This window comes from Saccostrea echinata, unplaced genomic scaffold, assembly GCF_033153115.1.
Source record: "Saccostrea echinata isolate AGI-Se365-2 ecotype Australia unplaced genomic scaffold, CSIRO_AGI_Sech_v1 ptg000012l, whole genome shotgun sequence".
NCBI lineage: Eukaryota > Metazoa > Mollusca > Bivalvia > Ostreida > Ostreidae > Saccostrea > Saccostrea echinata.
Window position 1 is genome coordinate 229543 of NW_026889761.1, and position 13273 is coordinate 242815.

Below are 13273 nucleotides of genomic sequence, written 5' to 3' on the forward strand. Positions count from 1 at the left end.
TTTGTGTAAAAAAAAAAAGGGGGATGGTTAATTTTCTACCCATAATTGGAACTTGTTGATTTTATTGTCAAAACAACAAATATTATTATTTTAGTGCATAGCTTTTTTGATGAACTTTAAAAAAAAAAAAAAATAGATGCCAACTTGTGCAAATTTTTATCAGTATTTGAGTAGGACTCGGAGAACCCCTTTCCAAATCTTGACCCAATCAACTTTGTCAAAAATCAACCCCACCCACGATTCACCCGTTTTCCTGTCATATTTAGAATAGATGACACAAACTTATGAAAAAAAAATGTATGTAATTATAATATAAATTTTACAAATGTAGGCTACACCTTTTTGGAAAATTTCTAGACTCGTGCGTGGAATTACGTCACACTGCGAGCACTACTTTTACCGTTATCATTATTGTTTTGCACACGGTGTATGAACATCATTATTACCACTGTGATTATTGATATTTAGTGTGTGTTTTAAATGGATTTATTATTCTATCAAGTTAACAGCACCTATAACAGGCGGTAAGTACTGTATTATGAATATATTATTTTAAACGTTTAGTATAGAACGGGGTTTGTTTGTTGTTTAACGTCCTTCTCGAGAATTTTTCGCTCATATGGAGACGCCACCACTTGCCGGTGGAGGGCTGCAAATTTTAACGTATGGTCGACACTGGTCTCCACGTCCCGCAGTGGAATCGAACCCGCGACTTAAGGATCAACTCCTTACTCCACGACTCTAGAGCAGACTTTCTAACCACCCGTACGAAAATTTACGCCCTGACCTTAGGCGGAAATCAAAACATGGAATCCGCCTTTATCTATAAAGAACTTAATAAGACTATTAGACGGAGTCCGGGTGGAATCAGGGCGGAATAGGGCTCGAAATATTTAAATGAGTTAAGGCGTATTCCGCCTTTCCTAATACGGATTACTTTCAAGGCATATTCCGCCTTACCTGCAAGGCGTATTTCGTATTAATGGCAAGGCGTATTCCGCCTTACTTAGGATAGGCGTATTCTGCCTTACTAGCAAGGCGTATTCTGCCTTACTTAAGATAGGCGTATTCCGCCTTAATGGTTAGAGGGATTTTGCATAAATGGTTACATAATCTGCCAATCACAGTGTATCAGCTATTGTTGTTTCACACTTTTACAAACTTAACAATTAAAAAAAAAATGAAATTATACAAATTATAAATCATTTATTTACAAGTTCTTTGAAATTCAATGACTAAAAAAATTTTACATTTGAAAATGTTATGCCTTGCCTTAAATTCACATGAAATAAAAAGATAAAAAATATTGTATCAAAACTTGATTTTTCTTCATACATCTACATAATAATGTGACTGTCACAGTTGAATTAACAAATAAAAAAAGAAAGACAAAACCATTGTTTAAAAGTCAATTCAACAAAACAATTAGCTGTTAATTTACCACTGGTTGATTATTTTCACAAAATTCTTTCTGTCTGCAAGGAAAGAGTGTGTCATTTTTATTGTTCTTCTTCCTAAGTTATCTGGAATAACTTAATTATCTTTTGCATGATTCAAGCTTTCCTTTGCCATTCTTCACACACGGTCACCACATGTTGAAGTCTATAAAGAAAATACAAACTGAGATGAATTTATCGTTTTAAAACAACTCTTCAACATTTTTCAATAAAATGACTCTTTTATGGCATTCTATTTTGTATTACAGATTAGGATGCAAATAGTCTTGTCTATAATTTCTCTCAACACTAAAACTTACAAAATATAAGAATATTTTTTCATATATTTATCAGACGTCTGATGTCTTCATGTATTCTTACCTCTCATAACCTCCAATACAGATGAATGAAGCACAGGTGTTAGATTGCATTCCTTTTTCCCATGAATCTTCGGCAAGCTCTCAAATGAGAAGTCTCAGCAGCATTGCCAGTTTACTGCTAAGGGTGGATGGACAGTGACTTCTGGCCTTCATCCTGACTTGCTGCAGTTGCCGCAGTCCTCATTTTACCTTTATTGGCCAAAATTGCTGAGGACTTAAAAAGCTCGAAGTGCTGAAATGTATAACACTGCACTGCAGAAAATCCTAATATCTACAGTTTTAAAATTGACTTAAATAGGTTTTTAATCTCTTATTCAATTACTTTTCATAATCTTCATATATTTGTAAAAGGTAATAACGTAAGACCCCATTCTACAAACACTTTTAATTTACATGTATATTCAATAGCTGCTCATGAAATATGTAGATCTAACTTAAATGAATATACTCATATCCATGTATGTTTTGAAATGTACATTTGCAGCTGCTTATTGAATAATTAGGAAAACTTTCGTGTAAATGCATCAACATTAGGAGGAATGGTACACTTCAATATGGATGAAAAAATAAATTTAAAAAACTTGTTCAAATTTCACCCCAAAAATGTATTTTAAGAATTTCATCAAGGTAAAAAAAAAAAAAAAGAATTCCATGTACATGATGTATACATTAATAGTTTAAATGATGACTTACATCTCAGAACCTGACTCCTAATCCCAACTGAGCAGCGAACTACACTTTTAAAAGGGTGTCTGTGTCACCATTCCATTAATAAACCACTGGTTAAACCAGTGCTAACATCGTGATTTTAAAACTGGAAGTAACTACAGGTCGCTAATTTTAAAAGGAAATCGTATTTCCGGAAAACACATAAGCAAAGTGAAAAATAAAATTACACAAAAGTACATGTTGATTAATAATTGACAAATGAATTAGTTATTTTTTATCCTTTATCTTTGTACTTTTTAATATTTTAATCTAAAAGGATATACTCATAACATTGAAAACAAGGGGGGGGGGGGGGAGGCTACCCTACATTAGGCAAAAAGAAATGGCGCCTGAAATTTTATGCGCAAACTTTTTTATAACATCTGGGTCAGTGTAGAGTATAATGTGAATATAGGGCCTCAATGCTATTCCAGCTGGAATTAATTATCGGAAGTAATGGTGGAGAGTGGTGTGTACATATTTTGGCTGTACGAATTCAAAAAAAGAGAAAAAACACCGCTAAAAATTTTAACTTACCATTGTTTTTCACAGTTACATGTACTCCTGTACAGTGTTTAGAGGTCCTTCTTTGTCCATTCAGCATGTTCACCGAGCATAATTTGCTTCACACCAAAGCTTAGTAGAATAACACCAAAAGTTGTATTTTATCACTCTTTTTTCCAAAAACACATAACAAATCATCTTCAGAATAATAATTTACAGGCATACATCTTGCCTGAGTTCCTTTTTAAACTGAATAAGATATAAAGATTCATCAACCAAATTGACCAACAGTCATCACTTTCAAAATCTGCATTCAAACTGACCAATGCATCCAAAGAGAGGCTCTGCCTGAAAACTTCCACCCCCTGTAGAGGGTGGTCAAGCAGGAGCGCATTAGAAACGTATATCTGATATACAATATGGCAGCAAAAAAATTGCTCCTTTAGGAAACGCAATCTTCAATGTTATAAAAAGCCTAATATTCAAAGTCTAATAACTGGATTAAAAGCCATGTTTGACTATTTTTTTTTCGAATATCTCCCCCATTAGTGCCTTTAGAAGAGGAATGAAACATGTGGTCATAATTTAAACTGTTCATAATTTAAAGATTAATACAGAATCCGTCTAAGAGCTAAGCCGGAAAACGTCTAACAAAAATAAGCCTCAGATTTAAGGTGGAATCCACCTAAGATATGAGGCGGAAAACGGTTAAAGCTAAGACGTTTTCCATGTCCGCCTTTAGTACGGCTTAGTCCACCTAGCACTTGACCGGAATCCGTCTCAGTCCGCCCGGACTCCAGGCGGAAAACGGTTAAGAGTTTCGTACGGGCAGTGACTGCTCCACACGAGTGACTAAAATGGGGCACTCGGCACACCTCGGCCGATTCCTACCTCATCGATGAAGGTGACGGAATCAGCCGAGGTTTGCCGAATGTAAAACGGGGTAAAACGGAAATGAAAATGGTTAGGGGGCCTATAGTTGGGGTCAAAGATCATTGGAATGCCACAATTACACAAATTATACAATGAGGCAAGTCTCTGGGGTCATTCCACTCGATCTTTGGGACCGTAAACAATATAAAATAGCTTTCATTAAAGCAAAAGCCCCTAAGTCATCTTTGTATTATAACACACTAAATAGGATATATGGGGTCATGACCCCCCAGTGGTCATTCCCAACCCCTAAAACTTGAAACAAATGATCATATACATTGTATCTTGAAAATGGTTGAAAACTCTCCCCTTAACCATATTTAAGGAATGTTTTTCAGTTTTGTGTAAGTTATTGGTGTGTAAATCACACAGACTTGTCACGTAGGCATATTTCATGAAGCGCGCTATGCCTACGTGCAAGTCTGTGTGATTTACACACCAATAATTCACACTAAACTGATAAACATTCCTTATATTTACAAGTTCAAAAGCAACAATATTATGCTCAATATTGAATTTCTTGCTGTCCTATATCGTTACATTTTTATTAACGTCTCTGTAGCCTCATTGTGACGTCACTTTACCGAGAGTTTCTCCGTGTATATTTCTACGCGTGAGTATACACAAAAATGAACTTCAAATCAATTGCACAGTTGGCTTAGTAGAAAAACATAGCAAATGTAAATATATAATATTGTCCCTCGAGTCATTATGCATTAAATGGTATAAAGGTAATGACCCCTTGAAGTCATCCTCATCCTGAAACTGGAAATGATCACAATATGACCTGCCTCAAAAGTGTGTTAGTGATAATCTGCTTGACATTTTATTCAGGACCCCCTAGGTTCAGTCCACCCTCCTAGAAGTAGAAAATGAAAATCATTCAGAGACCATTATACTTTGTGTACATATACATTTTTGAATTATTCACAATTTATTTTATACCAAAACAAGTTATAAATAATTTGTATAAATAAATGAGCCAAGGGCTGGGAAGGGGGAAAGGGGGGAGGAGTTATGTCTGCATGGTCTTAAATGTTGAAAACTCCTAAAATTTGTGAATATTAACCCGGTCGTTTCCCACTTGTCATCATTATTTACTGATCTTCTCACAACCCAGCAGGCACACAACATTGAAAAAAACTGAATCAACGTTGATTATATATGTTGATTCAATGTTTAGTTTATGTAAGATTTTGAAAATTGAGCAACGTTGAAATCTTAACGTTGATTCAATGTTGAAAATCAATGTTGTTTAGACATTGAATAAAAGTTAATTCAACGTTTATTTCTTTTTTTGGGGGGGGGGGGGCATTACTTATTTAAAATTTTAATTGTTTTATTAACTAAGATGCCTTCATTATTATATAAAGGAAAACATACCCAGTATATAAATCTATATTGTAAACATTTAATTAACTTCCTATCAATAGATCAGTTACAATAAATTTCACAAATACATTTTATAAATTACATGTAATCATGGTACAAAACCCAAACATTTTACAAACGTTTTGTATTCTCATGTGTGGTCAAGAAATAGCCCAATACATAAAAACATTCCAAGATAAGATGTAAATCTTATACAGTAACAATTTTTATGCACCCAGATGCACATTTCGACAAATCATCATGTCTCTTCCATAATGCTCATGCCGAAATGTTGGAAATCCGATAAATATTTCTTTTAAAAAATACATTGTTAATTAAATCTTGCAATTGGTGTTGGAGTCCTGGTGTTGGAGTCCTGAGGGTGGTGTTGGTCTTCATGGGTGGTTGGACTCCTGGGGTGCTGTTGATCTCCTGATTACCCATGGCAAAGTGGAAGGCAGTTATGAAGCAGTTCCTTAACCTTAACAGTTTTCTAATTTTGGCAGTTGATTAGCAGTTTCTTAACCTTTCTTTACCATGTTAATTGTGTATGCCAACTGCTTTCTTTATACTGTATGAAATAAGCAGTTTTCTTAACCTTACCAGTTCACAGGCAGTTTGCAGGCAGTTCACAGGCAGTTCATAGGCAGTTCTTTAGCAGTTCACAGGCAGTTTCAAAAGCAGTTATGGGGCAGTTCTTTAGCAGTTATTTTAACTGCCTATGAACTGTTTGGCAAACTGCTTAATGTAATTCCTTACTAGCAATATAATGCAATACATTTTAATACAGTTGAAAAAAAAATTTATTGTACTACATATCTTGCAAATATGGATTGTTCTAATTAAAGCATCACACATCATTGAATTAAAACATATCTGAAATCAAGAGCTTACTATATATAGATGTCCATATGTGTAAATTCAATAATAAATGCATATAGGGAATGACTTATTGTACAACTTAAAAAAGAAAAATATCTCCTGCATTGATATCTAAGTCACAAAAACAAAAGTCAACAGGTAATACAATGTATATACATGCTGTCTGTATTATACATATACATACATATATATACTTAATAAGAAAAACACTTTTACAGTTTACGCTGACATTTCCCATAGAACTGGTGCAGTTTTAATCAATGATCACGTAAACAACAGCTTACGTGGTGTATGAGGATGACATCATATGAAATATACTAGTTCTCCAATATTCTATGCTAGTATACTTACTCAGGAGTGCAACAGTCCGACTACCACAATCACTATTATCACGCACATAAACACACACATGCTATTCATTAGCACTGGATGTTTTGAATTTCATATTTTCATTAATTTATACTTTCCAATTACAACTGATGACAACCAAAATTTAGATGGGTCTCCTAATTAACTGAATCAACAATTCACTGTTCTTTTGTGTCTGTGCAAGAAGTAGCAGTAGCAGCAGGAGAATCACCGGCATCTTTTACTTTTTTCCCACTCGACTTGTTTTTTGTTTTCAATTTTGGAGATTTATTTAATTTTTTCCTGGTGTTGGTCACTTTGTTGGTAACGACTTTGTTGAATTCACTGATGGTCGGCTCCTCCCACTTGTACGTTTTACAGTAATATCTAATGTAACCTGCAATACATAAAAAATTTTCATGAGTAAGGTATATTAATTTCTAAAAGTTAAAGTTAATAAATAATGTCCCAAATTCTAAAGGCATGAACAAATTTCATATTAATTTTTTGTGTATATTTTTTATTGTATAAAATTATGCTTATATAAATTTTTAATGAAATCAACTTTAAGAAAATCAATCAAATTACCTCTAACTGCATCCATCTTGACACTGTCTAGGGGTTTGTTTACTTCATCACTGCTTTTTCTTAGTCCAAGTCCAGAAGAATTGGATAACTCGTACTCTGTGAAGACACAGCTAAGGATGCCATTTAAGAGTGTTACTGCTGGTTTCTTGGAAGATTCAGCCTGTATAATGGCTTGGCGTTCCTTTACTTTATTGATACGAATTTTGCTAAATTTGTCTGGGTTATTTGGGTCTGTTATGAGGACACCAAGATTCTCCTGTTTAAAAAATCCAAAATTAGAATATCAACATTTGTGTGAAAATAAAGAATTGCATGCAATATTTTTTTTTTTAAATCAAAACCAAATTTAAGAACATGCAACTGTTGGTGCCTAGATAATCTAACCTAAATTTTCATGCAGAACTACATTCTTTGTGTATTATTAGCTGCAATTTACAAGAATATATACAATGCGATACAAGTTGGTGAAGTGAGTTCCCTCTTCATAGCAACTTCGAACAGAAACATTTCTGAAAGAGCAAATCTAAGGATATGGACTGTTTTGTTACCTTAGAGCTTGTACGCTGCAGCCGTGTGCTGTTCTACCATTCCAACAAAACTGAACATGCTATGTAAGAAATAAGTTACAAAATTTTTTAAATTTTTTTTTTCACTTTAAATATCAAGACATGTTAATTAGAGGCTGCAAGCTTTTAGTTGTTGGATATTAGAGTTGATGAAAAATCAAAATTTTAATCCATACTTGTATTAAAAAAAACAAAACAAAACAACAACAGTACTTTGTATTAGCAATTTTGAACAACAGCTGTTCATAAGTGACATTATTTCAACACTTTTTCAAAGATTATGATAATTTTCATGCAAGAAAAAGGTCTCTTTACCTCATGTTCAGACTTGCTGACTGTGCAAGGTTGGCTATTAATGGTATCCTCTGGCCCAAAGTTACATGAATCAAAATTATCCATGATTTGAGTTGATATATCTTGATCATGATGATCTGATGTCAAGACATCTGCAATTCTATGTAACAGTCTCCCAGCAAATTGACTCTCATTCATTGAAATCCTTAGAACTGAAAAACAATTAATTTAAAAAACTATCATATTTGAATTTCCAAACCAATACATGGAATAAATTGGATTTTTTTTGCAACAATTTTTACCTACTTTTACATAGAGTATCTCTGTCTGATGTTGATCTTCTTGTCTCTTCTTCTTGTGGGAGTTGCAGTTCAGGTCCAGGTGTTGAAGTTTGATTGCAGTGTGGATAATGGACATCTTGTACACTTGTCCAAGATGACAAAGTTTGAGGCTGCTCCATGTCAAGTAAAACTCCTGCCGATCCTACAAATGTGTTATCCCATCTTGAGGTTTCAGAGATTTCATTTTTTATTGGTGAAAGATCTTGAAAATAAGGGAAATTGTTGTATTGTGTCGGAAGATGATCTTGTCCAAATGCAGAATGAGTTTGAACATCCGAGGTGGAGGCTTCAAAATCATTTCTGTTTTTAGTCTTGGTTTTATCTGGAGATGTGCAGATCTTGATTGGTGAATGTCCTAAGCCTTCGTTTACTTTGTGCTTTTTTGGTGTTTTCCTTGATTCTATATCAGCAGAGATCATTCCGACAGGAGAACTTTGGGCAAATGCACTCAAACGGCTTTTCTTGGGTGTTTTGTTTGGTTCTGAATGCGAGTTCACTCTAACGGGAGATCTTTGGGTGCACTCGCTCAAAGGACGCTTCTTGGGCGTTTTCTTTGGTTCTGAATGAGAGGAGTTTACTCTTACTGGAGATCTTTCGGTGCACTCGCTCGACGGATGCTTCTTGGGTGTTTTGTTTGGTTCTGAATGGGAGTTCACTCTGACGGGTGAACTTCGGAAGCACGCTATGGAATGATGCTTCTTGGGTGTTTTGTTTGGTTCTGACTGCGAGGAGTTCATTCTGTTGGAAGATCTTTGGGCGCACTCACTGGAAGGATGCTTCTTGGGCGTTTTGTTTTGTTCCCTTTCAAAGGACATTGTTTTGGCAGGAGAATGTTTCTTTGATGAACCAGTGGCATTTGATTGATCAAGGGATTTTTTAGTTGGGGAAACTCTGCTTTTCAATTTAATATACTGCTGACTTGTAGTATTCTCACCAACTAATTCTAGCATCTCTGCCATTTTCTCTGGATGGATGCTTTTTTTTGTTACCTTCTCCGGCGCTTTCTTTTCAAGAGATTTTGTTTTTCTATTTTGTCCTTTCTTGGCAGCAGGCACAATTTCTGGCTCCAAATTAGCAGATGATGGTTTTGAATTACTTTCCGGCTGCAATTCAAGAATAGCTGCAGCCATTTTCCCTGCAGAATCTCTTTTTCTAACTTTCGACTCATTTCTGTATTGTTCTATTATTACCTCCAAGGAGGAGGAATCGGCTTCAAGTTGAGACTGACATCTTTTTGCGATCTCAACTGCTCTTTTTTTCACTGAAAAGAAATAAAATTTCATTCACATTACAAGCCCGTAGGAAGCAATTTCAGTGGGTTTTTTTTTTTTGGGGGGGGGGGGGGGGACCATACATTTTCAGTTGGGAGCACTATCAACTACCAAAAATTTCTTGACAAGCAAAAATCAAACACACGCACACACAAAAAACACAACAGTTATTATTGAGGGGGCAAAAGCATATAGTAGCTATATTTTCTACAGTATTCTACGGCACCCCCCCCCCCCCCCCCCCCCGGATCCTACGGCCATGCATTATTTTTTTTTACCTTGCAAAATTAAAATATAAAGTTATATGGTTTATTATAACATATAAACTTCCAGAAGAAGAGGAAATATATATGAAATAATAATAATAAGGGGAAAGGGGTTCAAATTTTGTCCAGATGAATTGGAATGTGTATGCCTTAAATTCACAGGAAAAGTTGACTAGAAAAAAGGGGCGATCTCAAACACAACAGTTTAATTATGAAGGGACTCAAACTTAATTTTTGTGTGGGGGGAGACCAGTAAAGGTTCGGATAAAATATATTTTCTTGTTAGTCGAGAACAGTTTATATGTTCTTTGATTTTTTTTTTCTTTTCGTGCCCCCTTATTAAGCGTATCATCAACTGCTATCCCTTCAGTTGAATTTTTCTCTCTTATGGAAAACTTTTTTTTTGCTGGTGTGTATTAAAAGTTAAAATATGTTGATATTAACATACCTTGCCCAGAACATATGATGGTGCCATTATAGAATTCCGTAGCAATCACTTCTCTGCCATCATCTCCAATTTGGAGTGTGTCAAATGGTACTGAGCAAGCAGCTCCAGCTTCTGCGGTGGTCAAAAGCTTCAATTTTGTTTTTGCGACGGGTGTAAACTGTTTGTCATATTCAAAATACACTACGGAGAACTCTGTCATGATTACAATCCGAGATGCTAATTAGTAAACAAAGGAAAATGAGCGGGAATATTTTGAGCGCGACCCAGACCGCGCAAGAGATGCTCTGATCATTGATTGGTGGAAAATTGAAATGCGATCTAATTCACAAGAAGATCTGCTAAAAAGGGGAAAAGTAAAGTATCAAAACCATGATTAAATAATTTTGTAAACATGTAAAAAGTGTTTCATTTCTTTTATTTAATAATATACATTATTTTTTCTTTCTATTGCACTCGGAACTACTCGGATATTATGCAGACCTCTGCATGGTGCGTAGCGGAGTAAGCCGAGGTTACCGAATACGCAGCATGTAATACGATAGGCCAAGTCAGTGCTGTAGCGTGTATACAAAATCATCGTCAAACTGCTCGATATACCTGAGAAAAATGGCCAGCGAAGAAAGAGGAAGTCCACATAAGAAGCAGAAACAGGAGGTATTATAGTTTTGACGCGAAAGATTGATAATATTCTTAACAATCCAGTATCTATAAAGCATGTCATGGATAGAGGAAATTCCGAATGAAGCAATACGTAAATTGTGTCTTTTTATGTAGAATGTGTTTAAGAAATGTCTTGTAAATATTAATATTATTTAAATATGTGTTGTTGATGTCGTTTCCTCGTCTTCTCACTCTGATGCATGTTGTTAAATGTGTGTTATATTATGGTTATTTGCCATATTTGATGCGTTTCTAAATGGTTTATTTACTTATTTAGGCTAATCCCCCAGCTCTTGTGATATATGATACAGCAGTTCTTCCACCTATTGAAGAAAGCAAAGTACAAGACACAGTAGTAAGTTTGTTTTCTTAACCAAATGTAAAACATATATTATATATATCCCGTACCAAACATTCTAACAAATGCTCATGAGCAGCTCATGAGACTCACATGAGAATCAAGTAAGAATTGTATGCAAATTAGGTAGAATTGGATTTTGCTCATGTGCAGATTGTTAGTCTCTGTTAGGGAGGAAAATACTAACCAAAATGCACATGTGCAAAATTATGCTCACCTCAATGCTCATGAGCAAAAGTCTATTCAATTTGCTCACCTAAGAACAGCCTAATTTAAGATATAGCATTGGTAGTGATTTTTCTAAGTTCAGTTTTCTCACGTGAGCAAGAGGTGAGCAAGAGGTGAGGAAATTGGACATAGTCAAAATTCAGTATTACAAGTAGAACCAAAACCAAAGATTTACAAGTCTCAATTCCTCACTTGAGGCTCACGTGAGGAAATACAATACTTTGACACTCTATGTGGTCCAAGCTTTCCCAAGCCTTTATTACAAATTGACCATGTGTTAAGTGTTAACACTTCCTGATGATAGCATCACAAATGATTGGGGACCAGGCAGGAATAAATTCTTAATTTCTTGAGCTTCTAATCTTCATCTCCCATCAATTTGAAAATGCTTTCCTCTACTTAAACAACCTGTTGTGTCCCCCACTGTTACTTAAGGTGGGGCAGTATCCAATGAGGAGAGCCAGTTAGGATTTGTGCGCCTTCTAAGACCAGTTCAAAATTTCAATACAAAATGTTTGTGAGGGACATTGAAAGTATATGGATTAATACAGTGAAGAACTGAAATATGCTTTTGGAAATACATGTCATCACCATATTGAACTAGATGCTAACCTTTAAAAGTTACAAATGTATCCAGTATGTCCATGGGATGAGGAAATGATTAAAGATCAATTAGATATTACCATGGTGCAGCCACAATGAAGGAAAGTTTCAAAGATATGCTGATCTGAGAATAGGGTAAGTGCTTTGAAATTTATTATCCCCCCTCTCATTTCAGATATTACTAATTAAAAAAAAAGAAATGTTTATATGTTAATTATCAGTGTATTTAAGTTTGATATATTTAATGCAGAATGTTATCAGGAATTACAGTTTAATTAAGAACTATAAATATGGTAAGAACAGATTAGGTCAGAGTGTACAATTGACAGTCTCAGTGTGGTATTCTATGAATTACAAGTATTTAAGTTGCTAATTAAATATTGATGCATATGATTTTTCTATTGACTGGCTTTTCATGACCAACGGAACATTGAAAATATACTAACTAAATTATTATAACTTCAAATTTTTTGCAGATAAAATTTGGAATCAAAGGATCTGCAGATTAATCATGTACCCTAGCTGAGCTTGCATACATGACGGAGTTCTGATGTTGGCACTCATTTAAAGGAAATGCAAGGAAAAAGAATGGAACAAGATGAATTGATTATGATTCTTATGACGTACCACTGGATGATTATTTTAAACCCAAGTATGACTGCCACTCATAAATTCAGCAAAGGAAGAAACATCTACTTAACCTCCAAGACAACTTAAAACCATCTAGTACTAGTGCAGTCAAAAATGTTGACTAGACATTTACATTGGATGTTCTATGTTAATCTACTGGAAATGGAACTATTGGATAATAATACCTTGATTGATGTGTACTGTACATAATTAAAATAATTTAATTTAAATTTTTATTTCATTTTAAGTTTAAAAGATGAAGTTCACTGAACATAATTATGCATGCATCTATTTACATGTACATGTTGCTAAAGAGTATTTAAAATGTAATTGAAGAATCACATTTTAGAATTACATAATTATATAATGTTTGTAATCTGAATTTTGTTCTATTGTTGCTTGTTCCAATTGTTGCACATGAGTCTCATGAGCCTCATGAGACTCATGTGAGCAATATT

At 34.6% G+C, this 13273-nt stretch overlaps 2 long non-coding RNA genes across 2 annotated transcripts; one reads left to right on the forward strand and one right to left on the reverse strand.

Annotated features, from left to right (window-relative positions):
- Positions 1 to 1272: 1272 nt before the first annotated feature.
- On the reverse strand, positions 1273 to 2616 carry LOC133185761 (uncharacterized). The gene is made up of 3 exons (XR_009720937.1): positions 2510 to 2616; positions 1818 to 2048; positions 1273 to 1602 (listed from the first exon to the last, which is right to left on the reverse strand). It is a non-coding gene; the product is annotated as an uncharacterized LOC133185761 (long non-coding RNA).
- A 9200-nt stretch (positions 2617 to 11816) lies between these two features.
- On the forward strand, positions 11817 to 12759 carry LOC133185168 (uncharacterized). Its single transcript, XR_009720881.1, has 2 exons — positions 11817 to 12320; positions 12662 to 12759. It is a non-coding gene; the product is annotated as an uncharacterized LOC133185168 (long non-coding RNA).
- The last annotated feature ends 514 nt before the right edge of the window (positions 12760 to 13273 follow it).